Here is an 18951-nt window from a genome sequence, read left to right as displayed (position 1 = left end):
TAGTATTTTCATACTTCATGCTCATCACCTCAGGCTTTATACATGGAATCCACTAAATGGAGAGAGTAAGGGTTTTCTCTTCCTTCCTAGAGTGGGTGAGGGTTGGAGAAAGTATGTTTTTAAAGAAATGTAAATTTAATAGCAAGTTTCTCTAAAATAACAACAACAACTAAAAACCTCTACAAACCTTCCCTGGTTGTTAGATATGTTTCTTCTGTCCCCTGATCTATATTTTCCTTTCTACCTAACCTCTTAGATATATACATGATTTTTTTATTGTATATTTCCATGTATTATGGAATGTGAGCTCCAAAGGTTTTTATCTCCAACTTCTAGAATACTATGTGGTTCATAGTAAGAATTCAGTAAATATTTTATAAAGAACACCTATGTAAGATTGATTTAATTGAGAACCTGGTTAGAGTATTTATTTGTGATCGTGTCTCTTTATACGAAGACAATGTTAGGATTACTTCCTGGAATTCCAGGTCTAGGATAGTAGGTTTTGTTTTCTTGGCCAGTTGCTGTTTTTCTTGTTGTTGTTCTTGCTATTTTAATTCTTTAAATGTATGTGTATCAGAAAGATAACATGTATCAATAAGCAACTGGGGTCTTAGTATAACTCATGAAATATTTAATTGATTTGTTTATAATTTTGCTTAGACTATAAAGTATGAATGTGTGTGTGTGTGTGTGTGTGTGTGTGTGTGTGTGTGTGTTTATGGGTTTGTTGCGAGATGGGAAGAAGGAAATAGTATATGGGAAGAGCTATTGCCAAAGAAATAGCTGTGATTCTTCAAGAATTTATTGACATATTTGATGAAAAAGGCTTATAAAAGCACTTGCAAATTTTTAGTTCAGCAAGGATTTTTGAGCAGCATGCGAGACCCTGTGGGGAGGAGGGCACTGGATCCATTATATTAGAGGATTTACAGTCTAGTTACATATGCAGGCTATACGGTTATCCTGGGCTGTACTACAAGGCAGAGGGTATTAAGGGTTACAACAGGAAAACAAAGTGTTCTCAGAGGAAGCAGAGTGGAGAATGAAGCCCAAACTAATAGAGGTGACTATGTGATTATGTGACTTATTAGCAAAAGGATGCCAATAGAGAAGTGATAAGAACATTTTAGGTTAGTTAGGGAAGGCTTCAGAAGGGAGGGGAGGAAATTGTGGCACCCATTCAAAACATAGGGGAGAATGACTGTTTCCTGTGTGCTCTACTTCCTGTCAGAGGCTTCTTTCTTTAAGCCTGCCCCTTGTCAAATGAGGAGTAACCCTAGAGGATATGCAAATGGCTCTTTAAGTTCTCTAAATTCTTCCAAGGTTTCTTGTAGTTGATTATAGGAGGAAAAGAGTTTCTAGGTTAGGATATTTGCTGTCTACTCGGGAAGTAAACTAAGAACCTGTGTAACTGTATAATAGTGTGGGGAGCTGCTTGGGTAATGTTAACATTGTCAGGCAGTTCTAGGAAGGAATTTGTGTGGGTCTGAATCCTTTTGAAGACTGGAAAGCCCTAGGAAGGACTTGGATTTGTTTGCCAGTTTACCACTCCCCCAACCCCAGCCGTCAGTGTGAGAAAGGTTATCATTCCTTGGCTTTCAAGGTTTTCTCTGAGAAAGATCTTTTTCTTTGTTCTATTTATGCTACAGGCCCTAACAAAAGCACTCAGTACCACAGTTATGGAACAGTGACACTCCAGCCGCAGCACATGGGTAGCTGAGCGAGTCAGGCTGGTATGGACTAGCTTATGGCCTAATTATGGAAAATAAAACAAGATTGCTTTAGATTTATGAAAACTGGAAGGTGCTGTTGCTGCACATGAACAGAAAATCCTTGCTTCCAGGAACCTGTGTTCTCATTTTAACATGAAGACAGAAAGTGAGCTTCACTATAACTTGCCTTTCTAAGGGAAATAATGCTTTCTCTCTTTAGCCTCTTGCTTCAGTGAGTTAGAGCAATGAGTGGGCAATGAGGGTATAAAAAAGAGGCTGGACACAGTGGACCTGTTCACTAAATTATCTTCTGTCTACAGGGAAGGCTGCTGCTTTCAGTATATTCCTCAAAGGAAAAAATATATTCCTCAAAGGAAAAAAAAAATTGTCAACTTAATCAAGTTGAAATATTACCTTGTAGTAGATTTAATAATAAGGAAATGGACTTATTTCCAGTGGTCACAGCACTGAGGGCTTGGGCAAGGCCAGGTGTTTAGGAATGATCTGATGTATTGTGTCCTGAGTTTATCTGTGTATTTGCAGATAGAAAAGAAATGGTTGGAGAGCATGTTGGTCCTGACAGTAGTATAAAGAGGGAAGTGCATGAATAATGCAGTATGAATGTGTATGGCAGGGGATGGCATATCTACATGTATAGGTCTGTTTAGCAGACCAGTTAGAGTATAGGTGCTAACAACAAATTCGTGAGCTCAAAATTTTTCACTTACTAGCTGTAGGCCTTAGGCAAATTACTTAGCCTGTTTTAGTTTCTCTTAGACTCTCTGAGTTTGTTATTCCTCATCTGTAAAGTTGGAATAATAACAGTACAAATCTCATAAGGGTTTTGGAGTATTAAGATAATTCATGTACTCAGCCTCAAATAAAGGCTTAATAAATAGGAATCATTATGAGGAGTAAATATACCTACTGCAGCTGACATTACTAATTATTAAGTAAGGCTGTCAGTGTGATGAATGAATTTGGTGAGCAGAGCAGTGAAGATACTTATTTTCCTTTACTTTCTGTCCTGTAACTCATAGCACCGTTAATAATACAGTTTTCAATAATTTTGAACCTACTATATGTTGGACAGAATTCTAGAATTTTTTTAATTAAACTTTTTATTTTAGGGCATTCTTGAATTTACAGAAAAGTTGCAAAGAATGTATGGAGTTCTCATATACCTCCCCCCACCACCACCCCTTTCCCCCAATTATTAACAGACTTCATTAATACAGTGCATTTGTCACAATTAACGAACACCGTATTGACACAATTGTTAACTAAAGTCCATATTTTACTCAAGTTTTCCTTTGTTTTTACCTAATGTCCTTTTCTTTTGTTCCAGGATCCCATCCAGGATACTGCCTTACATTTCGTCATCGTGTCTCTGTAGCCTTCTTCTTGACTCTGGCAGTGTCTCAGACCTTCCGTTTTTGATGACCTTGACAACTTTGAGGAGTACTGATCAGGTATTTTCTAGAATGTTTTTCTGTTTGTGTTTGCCTGATATTTCTCTTGATTAGACTGGAGTTATGGGTTTTGGAAGATGACCACAGAAGTAAAGTGTCATTCTCATCATATATCAAGAGTACGTAGCAGCAACATGACAACACTGTTGATGTTAACTTTGATTTACTAGCTTGAGGTAGTATTTGCCAGGTTTCTCCACTCTTATTACTCCTTCCCCTTCCCCTTATTCCATTCTGTATTCTTTTTTTTTTTAATTTTTTAAAGTTTATTTTTGAGAGAAGGAGAGAGCATAAGTGGGGGAGGGGCAGAGAGAGAGAGGGAGACACAGAATCTGAAGTGGGCTCCAGGCTCTGAGCTGTCAGCACAGAGTCTGACGCAGAGCTCAAACCCACAAACCACGAGATCATGACCTGAACCGAAGTCAGACGCTTAACTGACTGAGCCACCCAGGCACCCCCCATTTTGTATTCTTTTAAATAAAGTTACTATGTGTAATTTATGCTTAAGGAATAGGGGATTAAACTCTACCTCTTTGAGGATGGATTATCTACATAAATTATTTGGAAATCTATACAGGAGATTTATTTATTCTCTCCCTCCCCCATTTACTTATGTATTCAATTTTTTTATATTAATATGGCTGATATGGACATTTTAACAATATTAATTCTTCTAGTCCATGAGCACAAAATATCTTTCTGTTTATTTGTGTCTTCTTTTATTTCTTTCATCACTGTCGTATAGTTTTCTGTGGAAAAATCTTTCACCTCCTTGGTTAAATTTATTCTTAGTATTTTATCTTTATGATGCTGTTGTAAATGAGATTGTTTTAATTTCTCTTTCTGATAATTCATTGTTAGTATATAGAAATGCAACTGTTTGTTCTAAATTGATTTTGTATCTTGCAATTTAGTACTAAGTCTATTTATTAATCCTAACAGTTCTTTGGTGGAGTCGTTAGGGTTTGCTATATATAGCATCATGTCATCTGCAAATATGAACAATTTTACTTCTTCCTTTATGATTTAGATACCTTTATTTCTTTTTCTTGCATAATCGCTCTGGCTAGGACTCCAGTAGTATGTAGAATAAAAGTGGCTAAAGTGGGAATCCTTGTCTTGTTCCTGATCTTAGAGTAAAATCTTTCAGCTTTTCATCATTGAAAGAGATATAAATTATGGGCTTGTCATATGTGGCCTTACAATACTCCCGTTAAGTGCCAGGGTTCTCTAATGTTCTATCTTCAGGTCTTCTTTACTTTCTCTACATAATCCAGGGTGATTTTATGGTATCAGCAACTGTCTGAATCTTCTGGCTTTGATTTCTATTCTGAGTGTCAGATTCTGTTTATAGCTATAACTGGATAGCTTCAAATTGAATTCAGTATCTTTAAATTTGAATTAATTGTCCAAATTCTCTTCCCAATCTCTTCCTATATTTCTTATCTCATTTATGAGTTTATCTCCTATGTAGTTTCCCATATTTTAAATGTTAAATTCAGTATATATCCAACTCTTCTTATTACCTTTACCTGTTCCCAATATTTATTGTTTATAAAATCCTATAGAGTTTATACTTGGAATATTTCTCAATCCAGCCCTATTCACTGTCCCCATGTGGGTGTATATTATAAGTGCCAGTGAAACCTAACAGATCCTAGATAAATGTTGTAGGCTTCTAAATAGAATTCCTGGGTCCAGTGTCTCCTGCTTTTAGTGTACCCTACACACTGATGCCATAGTGATTTTACTATATCAGAACTTTACATCTAACCTATATTCCTAGAACTGTTAAATAGCATGGCTTGAAAGTTACTTCCAACTCTGGATCCCATTTGACATCTACAGATTTTTCCAATGCCATTTCTCCCTTTCCCCACATCTTAAAATTAAAGCTACACAGAACTTATTACTACTAGTGAACATATGTTCTTTTGTTATTTGGAGATATTTGGACATATATGGAAGAATTTCTGCCTGAGAAATATTCACCTTCCTCTGCCTTGGAAGACTTCCCTTCATTTTTTTAAGACCTCACATACATATCAACTAGTGTTTACTGAGAGCCTACAATATGCAAAGAACTCTGGCAGCTAACATAATTTAATCTTTGTGCTATCAGCAAGTTTCTCTATACTAAGCATTTTACTCTTTTTACCTTTTCTAAAAATCTAAACATTCCTAGGAAAATAGAGTATTAAATATTTTATATATTAGTGAGATTTAATCCATCAAATTGTTTTCTCCAGTAACATGAAGGTCATGTGGGAAGAAGAAATAGTGATGAGAAGGAAGAGGGGATCAAAGAAAAAGGAAATAGGAGTTGATGGAGAATAAATAGCCTGTTAAAATTTTGTCTAGCCTGGCAAAAATGCTATTCCATAAGTGGTGTCTACTCTTAGCTGGATGATAGCAAGAAAAAAATTGTCAAGGCACAGATAAGGCTGATCATCCCTAAGTTGGATCTGAATGTTCTCAGAGATGTGTATAGTATGTCAAAAGTAAAGGCAAATCTAGAGTTTTAAGGGAAAAAATGGCAAAAATTTATAAAGTTTCAAACTTACAACTCTTGGAATATGGTTTTGTGGTCAAGATTTCTCTGTGTATTGGGGGCCTTTTAGGATAAATTTCAAGGTTAGGGTGAAGAATCAGACAATTTGGAGGGTACCAGGTATCTCTGGACAGAGTATGCAGTTTCAGATGTGCTATGTAGGAAATAGGAAGATGTGGAAGGCAGACCTTCTTTTGGTTGGAATGGACCATAGGGATAATGTAATTCAGCTCCTTCATTTTGCAGATGAAGAAACTGAGACCTTAGAATGTTATATTTCTTGAGTAGATCTCAGCCTTGCTACTACAAGTGAGATAGGGAACTCCTTCAATCTGTTCTGTTTTTCTGCAGATAAAATTAATACCAGGATATTGCATAGAAAATGATAACAATAGCTTACATTTGTGTAGAGCTTTGTTTATAAAATTCTGGGCACATTATTATCACAGAGTGCATAATGTTTCTGCTTTTGAGACACTTGCTAATGTGTGGCCATATAATTTATTATCCAAACCAGGACACTTATGAGAATGAAAGGGGAAGCTATAAATAATTATGTAGGAACAACAGGCATAAACTGGGAGGGTTCCAAGAACCCCTGGATATGTGGTCACCTGATTGTTAATTCATCTAATTGCAGAATTACCAAAACCAAACTACAAGTTAGGTTAAAAAGTGAAACAGTTTGTGAGTTATAATGGGTCAAAAGATCAAAGTCTTAAAGATGGCAACAGCTAGAGTTGTGGTTGTACAGGAGGACCAAGGATTAATTGCCTCTAAAATCAGTGGGACCGAAGATTTATGGTTCTCCAAATGAAGTAGATAATACAAAGACACAGAACCTGTAAAATCAAATCTCTGGAAGAGAAGAGAAAGACAAAAAATTGAACTGTGTATGTTAACTTAATACTATTATTAAAAACAATACATAGGTATAAACAAAAACTACACCTATCCTTTTCAGAATATGTTTCTTAAAGCATCTTAACCAGGTGAAGATAATGTGCATGCACATATATCCTCAAAATCTCAAATGAGGTAACTAAATCATAAGTGTAAAAAATACTGTATGTTAACAGGGTTAAATGAACACAGAATACACTCCAAATTCTGCATTGCCTAAAGTTTTCTAACTGTGATGTTTCTTTCTTATTCTGAGGTTAACTGGAAAGTCAGGAAATCACAGCAGATCATATTTATTTTGTGCGTAACATTACATTTAGGTTTCCTTGGTTCTCATCTCTTTTGGCTTAATACTCTGCTCACATTGTTCATTGTGGAGAAATGTAATTTTGTATTAGTTGCTTGTATTTCTATTTTACTGTGAGGACAAATGATCAAAAAATGTGTGTGTTGTTAAAAATGAACAGTTCTATGTCTATTATCATTAATAGTATCTTACATATGTGTAGCATTTTATATTATAAATGCTTTCATATACATTAGCTTATTCAAATGGCACACAGAAATCCTTTGAGAGAGGCTATATTATCCCCCTTTTAGGGAGAAAGAATCTTAGGCTGAGAGCTTATTGACCCGGTTGGAACCAGGGTGTGTCTCTCATCTTATATGTTTGCAGTAGGATTTCCAGAGAAGACTATGTCTGTCTCATGGTTCCAGTTTCTTCCAGAAATCTCCAGCTCATAGACTTTGTTAAAACTTCTTCCTCTCTTTGCCTTCCAATCCTATGGAGTGATAAAGGCTTCCTGTTCTTGTTAATCTCTGGATTGCTTCATGGTCCCTGTTTAACCTTTCAGCACTTCCAACATATTTGAGAATAGAGTTCCAGAGTTTGATTTCTGTGCCTGCATCCTGATTATTCTAAGTACTTTTACATATATTAACTCTCTAATCTATATATCAGTTCTATGAAGTAGATAGTATTATTTTACCCTTTTTAGAAATGAAGGCACTAAGACATTGTTTGTTCAGAGTTCAACAGAAAGTAGTGGCCTGAACCTAAACTCTTAAACACTAAATCACATTAGCTCTCATTAAAATCAAGCCATTCACCCTTGACTCCAAACATTTCTAACTGAAGAATTCTTTCCTGAACTCTGAGCTCAAGGTCATTGACATCCTTCCAAATGTATCTGGTGATGCTTCTATTTTTAGCAGGGCAAGTGGCCAAAGGACTGCTTACATTACCTTCATGAACCCCTGAGATCCATTTTGCTGTCTCCTTTTTATGATTTTTTTGTTCCCCTCCTACAGACCCCCTACTAGAGTCACTCACTGGTTTCTCTTGGTCCTGTTAGTATACTCAGGGTATCCACAGGTTGCTCACCCATTTTGCTTTTGCTCCCTATTTCATAGCTGCCCTCTGTCAGTTCCACTGGTGCAAAAGGACAGGTCAGAGATACATTGCATAAGAACACATTAATGATTCTAATGATGAATTGAATACTTCAAGAATAAGAGTCTATCTCTGCCATCTTTCCTAGCACATTTTAATAAATATGTACTGGCTCTTCACTTAAGAGTCTATGAATATTCTGTGTAATTTTAGATTTATTATAAATATTTATATTAATTTCTGGTTTTTTTTCCTTACTGTCTTGTTTTAAATATCCTTTCATTCTCCTTCAGGTGAACTCTTACTTCTCTTGAAAGGCAAGGTCTTGCTTAAATGCTATCTATTCTGGTAATCTTCTGTGACTCCACTACCCACTCCCTTATCTCTGTCGTAAATATAATAAATCATCTCTCACCGTTTGGTTCCATATCACCCTGTTCACCCCTCAAATCCAGTTCTCAGTGAGTGCGTGTCTGTGTCCCAAATAAACTTGACAGTAGAGAGTACATCTTTGCTTTTTTGTTTCCAGTCATCTAATACATATTCAGCAAATTTTGGAATTGAGTCAGAGCAAGCAATTCTGTTGACTTCTGCCCTAACAAATCTATTTGTTGATGACAAGTAAGCAACATTTAGTGAATGCTAAGCAGGTGAAACTATCTTTCTTGTAAATTTGGTTTGTGCTATTTTAATCTGACATGTTATAAAATGGGAGATTTGGTTATTTCATAACTAATTTGTATTCAAGACCCTAAGTTCTAACCCAAAATTGTGAGGTGGGCAATGGACAAATGTAATTGAATTAATCTTTTTCTAATTTCTTGGTTTTTTTACATTAAAAAATTACAGTTTCATCAAATTACAGTTATCCAGTTGTAAGAAATAATACAGAATTCACATTTTTAGATTCCACAGTATAAGATCCATTCCACTGTATGAGATTATATAGTATTTGCTTCCTGTGTGTTTGGATTATTTTACTGAGCATAATGTCCTGTAGATTCATCATGTTGTCACAAGTTATAGACTATTTTCTAAGGCTGGATAATATTCTATTGTGTAAACATACCACATTTTCTTTATCCATTCGTCCATTGACTGACACTTAGATTGTTCCTGTAACTTTGCTATTATAAATAATGCTACCATGAACATGGGGGGTGGTGCAGATACTTCTCCAAGACACTGATTTATTTCCTTTTTCTATTTCTTGTAGACAACCACCTCACAATATTATTGTGAGGAAAGATGACTGAATGATAGCAGAATATTGTTTTGGAAATATAACTAAATTCCTATGAATTATTCAGTAATGGAGGATAGGCATTACTGAGTCAGCAGTGGGTTATAAATTGGCTTATGTTTAATTGGTACTATTTAATGTGGGAAGAGTTTACTGTTTTGGTGGCAGGGAAAAGTAATCAACATGTACAATCTTAGTGTATGCACACACAGGTTGGGTATTACATGTGTGACGTACCACAAGATGGTTAATTACTTATGTGTATATTATAAAGACCATTTGCCAAATAGTTAAATGGTTTATGGATGGGCTAATATGAGTTAATCATTGAGAAGTTTGCAATTTCCAGACCAATATATTCCCAGTCTTACTACCTTTGAATAGTTTATGTTGTTGATCATTTACCAAAGTGTTTTAGTAGCTAGACAGATCCATTGTAGTAGTACCAAAAAAGAACTATTTATTTGTTGACTTGCTTATTTACTTATGGTGGGTCATCCAGGTAATTCAGAAAACACAATCAGAGACAATAATAGACAATAATAGTGACTGGTCCATATTGTTCTCTAATTTTAGGCCCATAAATAGCAGTGTTCTTTTTCATGCTTTCTGTAGCTTACATGATGGCCAGTGAGCCAGTTCTTTTCCTTTTAAAATTTTCAAACCTATTTATTTATCCCAACATGGTCTGTGGTCTCTCTGCCATTAATTTGTGTTAAGGTGAAAAGTTTAGGCCCATGATGCCTTTTAAAAAGCATCCAAGTGATTCAGCTACGAGTACAGCAAGAGTGCTAAAGAATAATTTCTTAATTTGTGAAAATGAAGATTTTCATTGGTTGGAAGTGAGAGAGCACTGAAAAGGAAATGTATGAGAGATCAGATTATAAAGCTCAGCAGGACTTTAGACATGGGTGGAGGCCTTTTGCAAAAGACATTATAAAGGACGGTGTAAACATTGCAATAGCTGGGAAGAAGTCACCACCAATTGTACAAACGGAGGCTACATTGATATGATCAGTACATCATGGGACTTTACAATATCTGAATAGAATGAAATAACAGCCAGGGTAAATAAATAAGGAAGGAAGAAATGCATCTCCATAGAGACTAAAAATGAAGCATGCTCAAACATACATATAAATACAAATACAAATTTATATATACATAGTTACTGTTTGTTTTTATTAAAATGAATACACACTATGTGCATTGCTCTGTAACTTGTTTTCCTCACTTAGTAGCCCCACACTCTTTAGGGCTGTGTTGCTACTCACAGAGGACAGCAGCGTCTCCTCAGGTCTGACTGTCTCAGTTTCAGCTACTTTCATACAATCCAAATGTGGTAGGCAGAATACTGGCCCCTAAAATTTGTTTACATCATAATCTCTGGCACCTGTGAAAAAGATACTCCATGTCCAATAACAGTGACTTCTTATTTCTCTACAATTCTCTCTGTCTTTGGAAACTAGTAACCTACTTTCTGTCTGTATGGAATTGCCTATACTGGACTTACATATAAGTGAAATGTCTTATGGAATGTCTTTTTTGACTGTTTTTTTTTTTTTTCGTGTAGCATAATGTTTTCAACATTTATCCACATTGTAGCATGTATCAGTACTTCATTCATTTTTATTGCTAAATAATAGTCATTGTTTGGTTATACCATATTTTATTTATCCATTTATCAGTTGATAGAGATTTAAATTGTTTCCACTTCATAGCTATACTGACTAATGCTGTTATGAACATTCATGAACAATTTTTTTTTAAAAATTTTTTAATGTTTATTTTTGAGAGAGAGAGAGAGAGAGTAAGAGACAGAGCTCAAGAGGGGAAGGGCCAGAGAGAAAGACATACACAGAATCTGAAGCAGGCTCCAGGCTCTGAGCTGTCAGCACAGAGCCCGATGCGGGGCTCGAACTCACAAACTGCAAGATCATGACCTGAGCCAAAGTCAGATGCTCAACCAACTGAGCCACCCAGGCGCCCCTCATGAACAAGTTTTTGTGTGACAGTTATTTCTCCAGGTTTAACCTAAGTAGACAATTGCTGAGTCATATCATACTCATGTTTATGCCAAACTGTTTTCCAAAGACCCTGCACCATTCACATTACCACCAGCAAAGTATGAATTAACTAGACATTTCCTCAGTCTGAGGACTCCTTTCTGAGAAATGATGATAACATCTTGAACTGAAATGAGGAGTAACATAAAGCATTTAACGGAGATTCCATTTAGGGAAATGTACCACTGACAGTAAATACATTTTGAAGCCTGATTTTATTACATGCTTAGTATAGATGAAAGACTATGGAATAATGATGCAGTTGTTCCTCAAAACTGCTATGTCTGTTTCTACACAGATCATAGAAAAGTAGCATGTAGACAAAATATTTCATTTTAGTTAGTGTTTAAAGGCAACTTGACATTTTTTCCAAGTTTAACACGAGTTTTTTAATATTAGATGACTCTTCCCCCAGTCATAAACATAAGTTCTCACCTTCTTCTAGTTGATTTTGTAGAACAGCCAAACGATCTTTAATTTGCCCAATAGTGACTCTAACACATGCACCCCATTCATGGGATTATTTTATGAATATTCTAAACTTATTAAAATGTTTTTGCATGAACTTACGTATTTCATATACTGTCTCTGATGTGAAAAATCTCAAATTCTTGCCACAAAAATCAAATATTATTTTTTATATTATTTTTCTAGAAGTTATTTTATAACTGTTTATTGCATATGGTAATAATATAGCTCATTAATTATATGTTATGGACGTTCATGGAAAGAATGATACTGTGTTGAGTTCTATTTGCTCACTCAGAGATTTGTGTGAATGTTAAATTTTGCTACTTTTTAAACTGTAGCTAGGAAAATGAGTGCTGTTTTGCAAACAAATTTGTAAGGTTAGAACTGTTGATATTTTGATGCACACTGGTCAAGCAGAATAGTGTTGAAATTTGATTGCCTTATGCCTATACAAACATGACATAAACACAAACACAAAAATTAAGTAATTGACTTTTTTCATAAAATTCAATAAAATGAGTCAATATGGATAGAGATTTATTAGGACTATGAAGTCCTTAGACCAGTTTTAGCATTGTTCAATCTCATTGTGCTCTGGTTATGTCATGTATATATAAATTCAGTGTGAACTTAAATCTTCCTAGAAAAATGTATCCAGAAACATACTCACTAATGAACTAAGCTATTCCGTTGTACTGACGGTGTAGTTTTATTTTCAGATTTCACTAAATCTAAGATTCTTTCTAGTGGAAGATATACCTTATAGAAGACCAAGAGAGAAAAATATGCTAACTAAACTATGATATAATGCTTTATTAATGCTTAGAATTTTAATTTTATGTATAATAAAAGAGCTATTTTAGGCTCATTCATATATATTTTAAAAATTATTTTGGGGGGCACCTGGGTGGCTGTTGGTTAAGCATCTGACTCTTGGTTTTGCCTTTGGTCATGATCTTACAGTTTGTGGGTTCTAGCCCTGTGTTAGACTCCATGCTGACAGTGCAGCACCTGCTTGAGATTCTCTCTCTCCCTCTCTCTCTCTCTGCTCCTCTGCTCACATGTGCTCTCTCTCTCTCTCAAAATAAATAAACTTAAAAAATTACTCTTGAACATTCATGTAAAAAGAAAATGTAAACAAAGTACGTTTATTATACTCCTCAAATACCTTTGCATTCAAAGTTCAATTCCTCTGAATCAGTTAAAATTCAGAGTTGTCACACATATCATTTTTTGTGTCATCGATAATATGGGTATTATTGCCTTTCTTCAAACAGTGTTCTAGCATCCTCTCCGGTATTTTCTTCCTAATTGTGGACCCTCAATATGCCAGTTTTGAAGTTGGCACATTCCTGTCTTGCAGATTTCAGTAAAAGGTGTATACTTAGACAACAAACAGCCCCTATCTGGCAGAGTTTATAAGATGCCACCTGTAAGAACAGATCTTGATTTCTGAAATGTTAAAATATGGGCAAAGGTGTGTTTTAGAATCAATGAAGTATTGTATTACTATTACTAAGTTTCATTATAATTGCAATTATTTATTTTTTAGTAGTTAGTACATTTTATTTATTTATTTATTTATTTATTTATTTATTTATTTAGAGAGGATGAGTGAGCGAGTGGCAGAGAGAGAGAGAGAGGGAGAGAGACGGGGCTCAAGCTCACCCATAATAGGGCTCATGCTCATTCGGGGCTTGAGCTTACCTGAAGTGGGCTTGAGCTCACCCAATGCAGGGCTCAAAATTACAAACTGTGAAATCATGACCTGAGCCAAAGTTGGACACTCAACTGACTGAGCCACCCAGGCACCCCTATAATTGCAATAACTTAAAAATTGTGGCTTCACTGCATGCCACATTTGTTACCATACTATCTAGATCTCCTATGAGTAAGACCCTGCCATATAAACAAAGAAATGCCCATGCAAGAAGAAGCTTATTTGCAAAACAACCTGCATTTTAGAGTTTCATCTTGTGACTTATTGAGGCTCATGGCACAGATCCTTACGGGGAACTGCTGACCTACAAAAGCAAAGCAGTGGGAGGGAGTTCCAGGGATTCAGAGACATTCAGGAATAAGTAAGAAATTTTCCTTTCTTGTACTCCATTGAGGAATCTAATTATAGGGTTTTATGTTATTTTTAAATACCTAAATTCTGGATTTTGTCGCATTAGTAAAAAATTTCAATGGTTCTGACATGATTTAACAATGGAATTGCATGTAATCTTAGGTTCACTGTTATATTTTAGGTATTGACAAAAGGAATTTCCATATGTTCAACAGATTTTGAATTTCTTCAGCATACCTAATTTGAAGCCATTATTTTCAAATCATGTCTTGCTTTGTCTATAACATTTTAGTGCTTAATGACATGTGTCTTTATTTTTTTGATTTTTTTAATGTTTATTTATTCTTGAGAGAGAGAGAGAGTGTGTGAGCAGGGGAGGGACAGAGAGAGAGAGGAAAACACAGAATCTGAAGCAAGCTCCAAGCTCCGAGCTGTCAGCACAGAGCCCTACGTGGTGCTTGAACTCACAAACCGTGAGATCAGGACCTGAGCTGAAGTCAGACACTTAACCAACTGAACCACCAAGGTGCCTCAGTGGCGTGTGTCTTTAAATTGCCAAATGTACTGTGAGCTAAGCTTTGGCTTCAAGTGCCTCTGCAAAGGCAGTCATAGCATACTATACCTTGGTTATAGATGTTTTTAAAAATTACTGTATTTTTTTGGTTACTCAAATATTTTTCACATTGGTTCTTAATCTTGTTTGCCCTTAAGAGAGTGTAGTTCTCTCAATGGGCCCCCAAGTGTTCTTCACAAAGGAGAGTGTTATAGCTGGCTCCTAAAAGAGACTGCCTCTTTAGACTGATTTTCAAATAATTATCTCCTTTAGAGAGATTTTTAGACTCTTCATTCCTCTCTTCCCTTAATGTTTAGCTCTTACTCATATGAAGCTAAGTCTTGTGTATCCTTGGATGGCATTCACTTTGTGAGGGATTCAGATTTATAAAATTAAAGCAGAATTCAAACAATAGAATTTTCTGAGTGTAACATTAGCATCCTTAAAATGATGTGCCACTCTGCTTTTTATGAAAGAAAAAAATGGCCAAACTTAGTCAGTTTTATTAATTTGAGTCAGACTAACAGTCCAAAATCTCATTGACATATCACCAAAAAATCTTATTTCTTGCTTATATAAATTCTTAGGGTTTGCCCGCTCTTTGTGCCATGGCTCATGGAAGCCAGGCTCCTTCCATCTTGTGGCTGTATTTCTCTCTCATTCCTCGGAATCCTGTTCATTCAGACCATGCATGGGAGAATAGAGAGTCTCACATGAGATAGGATTTTATAAGCAAAGCCTAGAGGTGTGTACATCTCTTTCATTCACATTCCAGTGATCTGAAGTCAGTCACATCATTACACCTCACTGCATTGGAGAGTGGAAAATGTATTTTAGTTGTGTGCCCTAGAATAAGAGAACACTATGTGTAATGGTGAGCACCACCTAACAATACCCTAGTCATACCCTCCAAATGTGTTGAAAACATCCAAATAAAATATATTATTTATCATATATTAATAAATATGAACATAGATTCAATATCTGAGGGGAAATCAGAATTATATTGATAATCCTTTTCTCAATTGAAAATAAAGGTCAACATAAAATATCTTGAGAGGATTTCACATAGTAAATGCATCACTAAGGCAATATGTGATTTTGTTTATTATGTAGATTCATATTTAAAAACTTTTAAAAAGGGAAAACAATTTGAGAACAGATTTAAAAGAAACAACTCTAGGGAAAATGGTTTTTAAAAATCAATTTTGTGTTATTTAATACCTGATTACCTGGTTGGGGGATTCCAGAATACTTGATTTTCATCATATTTGCTATAATGCCTCCAATAGACATGTGTGGATTACACATGCATCCCCTGGAAGAGAGAAGTGACAGAAATATCAAATATCTAATATAGTTTAAAAAAAGTCTTAAAAATGTTTTAAAATAGCAAAATACTTCTTATCAAATTTACTCTGCTCTCCCTGACATGACTAATTAAATATTGGCTATAGTTTTCAATACCCTGTTGTTAATGAACTGTGAATGAAAACCCATGGTAGGTATTGTCCCCAGTACTACATCCTCATACATCAGGATAGACCTGATTTTCCCAATCATTAGTTCAAGGAAGCCCACCATAGGGTTCACAGAACCCACCATAGGGTTCAAACCACAAACTGTGAGATCATGACATGATGCAAAGTTGGACGCTTAACCAACTGAGCCACCCAGGTGGCCCCAAACCACAGAGATTTTAAAACAGAGTGAACAGGGCACCTGGGTGGCTCAGTGGTTAAGTGTCCGACTTCAGCCCAGGTCATGATCTCACGTTTCATGGGTTTGAGCCCCGCGTCAGGCTCTGTGCTGATAGCTGAGAGCCTAGAGCCTGCTTCAGATTCTGTGTCTCCCTTTCTCTCTGCCCCTCCCCTGTTCATTCTCTGTCTCTCAAAAATAAATAAACGTTAATTTTTTTTTTAAACAGAGTGAACAATGTGGAAATTACATAATTTGGAGACACCTGAGTAGACAATTATAACCAAAGTGGAAGCATTTGTAATTGGAAATAGACTATTAAAAAGTTCAGAAAAAATAAAAATAAGACCAGATATTGGACCATTAGAATGCCTAGCTAAAGAGTATGGAGCACAGACTATTCAGAAATTCTTAGAGGCTTTTGAGCAAAGACATGACAATAATTAAAAATTATACCCCCAAATTACTAATGTGCACTTGATAGGAAGGGCTCAGAATTTCATTGTTTTTGATATAAGAGTCAAAAGGTAGCATCAGAATCTAAAAAAATTTTAAACTAAATTTCTTTTATCTATTGTATTATTTTATACATAATATTTATGAGAAATAAAGTTGAAGGGTAGACTATATAAACGATAACTTTCCCATTTTATAGAAGTAAAACTTACACACGCATATGCATGTGTATATATATGTATAGAGACAGATTAAAAGATTAAATGAGTTCTATGTCACACATTTAAGTCATAAGAGCACACAATTCAGTTATAAAAGAGCGTTTTGCCTGAAACCCAGGTTTCTACATAATTGCCCAGATATCTCTTTCTGGATTTAAATTGTGTAGGCGTTGGATCGGGACTTAAAATTCATTATTACTCATGCTATTAGACCCAGAATCTTTAATTTTCTGTCTACCTGGCTCAGTGGGTAGTAAAACCTGGGAACAGAAAATTGAATAATTGTAACCACCATTCCTAACCACATGTGCCTAACCACATGAGAAACTTAGAAAGTTTCTCTGACCAAAAATAAACTCGCCAACTGTTTATTTAGAAGACAAAGTGTTAGTGTCTTTATGTTTCTCAACATTTTTGTGCGTAGCACAGTAAGAGAGCCCAAGGGCAAGAACAGAATATCTTGCATCATGGAGAGAGAGTTCTAGCCTATGAAAATGTTCTGGAGAGGGAGGAGTTTCTCATCTTCCTGGACCCAAGAAATTAGGATTCTTTAAAGGTAGGATGAGCCTTCTGTTCTCCCCAAGACTGATAGAGTACACTGGTTTTTGTGGCCAAGAGGCTTGGGAACAAAGACACTTCCTCCGGGAGCCCAGACAGGGAACTGAAAACTTGCCATGTAGCAATATTTTGCTGTATCGGTGCCACTTAAATATACATTAATGGCTGGACCTGAGTCTTAAGGTTTATAGAGTCTTGAGGGAAGTATACAAAGAAAAATAGTAACATAAGTAAGGGACATAGCAGCCAGAAAGAAAAAAGAAGAAAATCCAGAAAAGGCAACTTCTTTTTAACAGGATTGTAAGAGGAGATAGCTCTATTTGAGTAATAGGTCTGATGGATAATTTTATGTGTCATCTTGACTGGGCCATGAGGTCCTCAGATATTTGCTTAATTATTCTGGGTACCCCAATGAGGTTGTTTTTGGATAAGATTAATACTTAGATCAGTAAACTGAGTGAACCAGATTGCCCTCCCTCATGTAGGTGGACCTCATACAATCATTTGAAGGCCTGAATAGCACAAAACTAATCCTCCCCTGAGTAAGAGGGAATTCTTCCTGACTGAATGCTTTCAAACTGGGATATTGACTTTTTTTATGCTTTTAGACTAGAACTGAAACATTGGCTCTTCCTGGGTCTTAAGACTACCAGCCTTCCCAATTGAAACTATACCATCAGGTCTCCTGGTTTTGTATCTGTGTGTGTGTGTGTGTGTGTGTGTGTGTGTGTGTCTTGTGTATCTTTGTACATCCTATGGTTTCTGTTTCTCTGGAGAACCTGGATCAATACAATAAATAGCACATGTTAAAAAAAAGAAACTAAAATGCACAGGTTTTTTATTTTAAATTTTGAATAATTGAGTTGGAAAGGTGGTGACTATTGACAACTTAAGTTAAATTAAGTGGCCTTAATTACTGATCTAAAGGGTGAAACATCTCAAAACTACAGTGAAAAATATAAAAAGAAGCAAATTATGAGGAAAAAGATAAGAATATTAGAGGATGTGTCCATGACACTTAATAAGTAGAAGTTGAAGGAGAAAAAAGTAGCAATAAATGTAAAATAAAATGACACTGGATTGAAGAAAGACTTGAGTTAGCAAACTGAAAGAGCTCAGTGCATTCTGGGAATATCTGATAAGAAAAGTCATACATAGGGACATAAGCCTGTAAAATTCCAAGAGTCTAAAATTTAAGAAAAATACCATAAAAGCTTTCAGATAGAATGTCTGAATAATTCACAAAGGAAGAAGAATCCAATTAGAATCAGGCCTTTTATCTCCAATATGAAAAACTACACAGTGGTGATGCTTTCTACAGGCTGCTCAGAGAAAAGAACTATAACTTAAGAATCCTGTACCTTGGTAAGATATCATAAACATGTTGGAATAAACGTATTCCAGCTAAGAAAATACTTGAGAAAATAACTGACACCAAATAATAAAACAAAAGAGACATTAAGATAGGTGTAAATAAAAAAGAAAGGAAAATGGTAAGCAAAATATTTTAAAGGAAAATATAACAATAATCTGGAACTAAACACTAAATAATTTCAACAAAACAGAGAGAGTTGGTTGGG

At 35.5% G+C, this 18951-nt stretch overlaps 1 long non-coding RNA gene across 2 annotated transcripts in view; it reads left to right on the top strand.

The window, feature by feature from the left end:
• LOC147584056 (uncharacterized) overlaps window positions 1–18951 on the top strand; it is a 314494-nt gene that overhangs the window by 159206 nt on the left and 136337 nt on the right. For both annotated transcript variants that reach the window (XR_015240657.1, XR_015240665.1), the window contains exon 3: window positions 3064–3187. This is a non-coding gene — a long non-coding RNA (uncharacterized LOC147584056). The remainder of the gene's footprint in view (window positions 1–3063; window positions 3188–18951) is intronic.

Source organism: Puma concolor, chromosome A1 (genome assembly GCF_028749965.1).
Source record: "Puma concolor isolate L17-30 chromosome A1, mPumCon1.1.hap2, whole genome shotgun sequence".
Taxonomy (NCBI): Eukaryota; Metazoa; Chordata; class Mammalia; order Carnivora; family Felidae; genus Puma; species Puma concolor.
The sequence above is the reverse complement of the archived record's forward strand: the minus strand, read 5'-3'. Positions and strand labels throughout refer to the sequence as shown.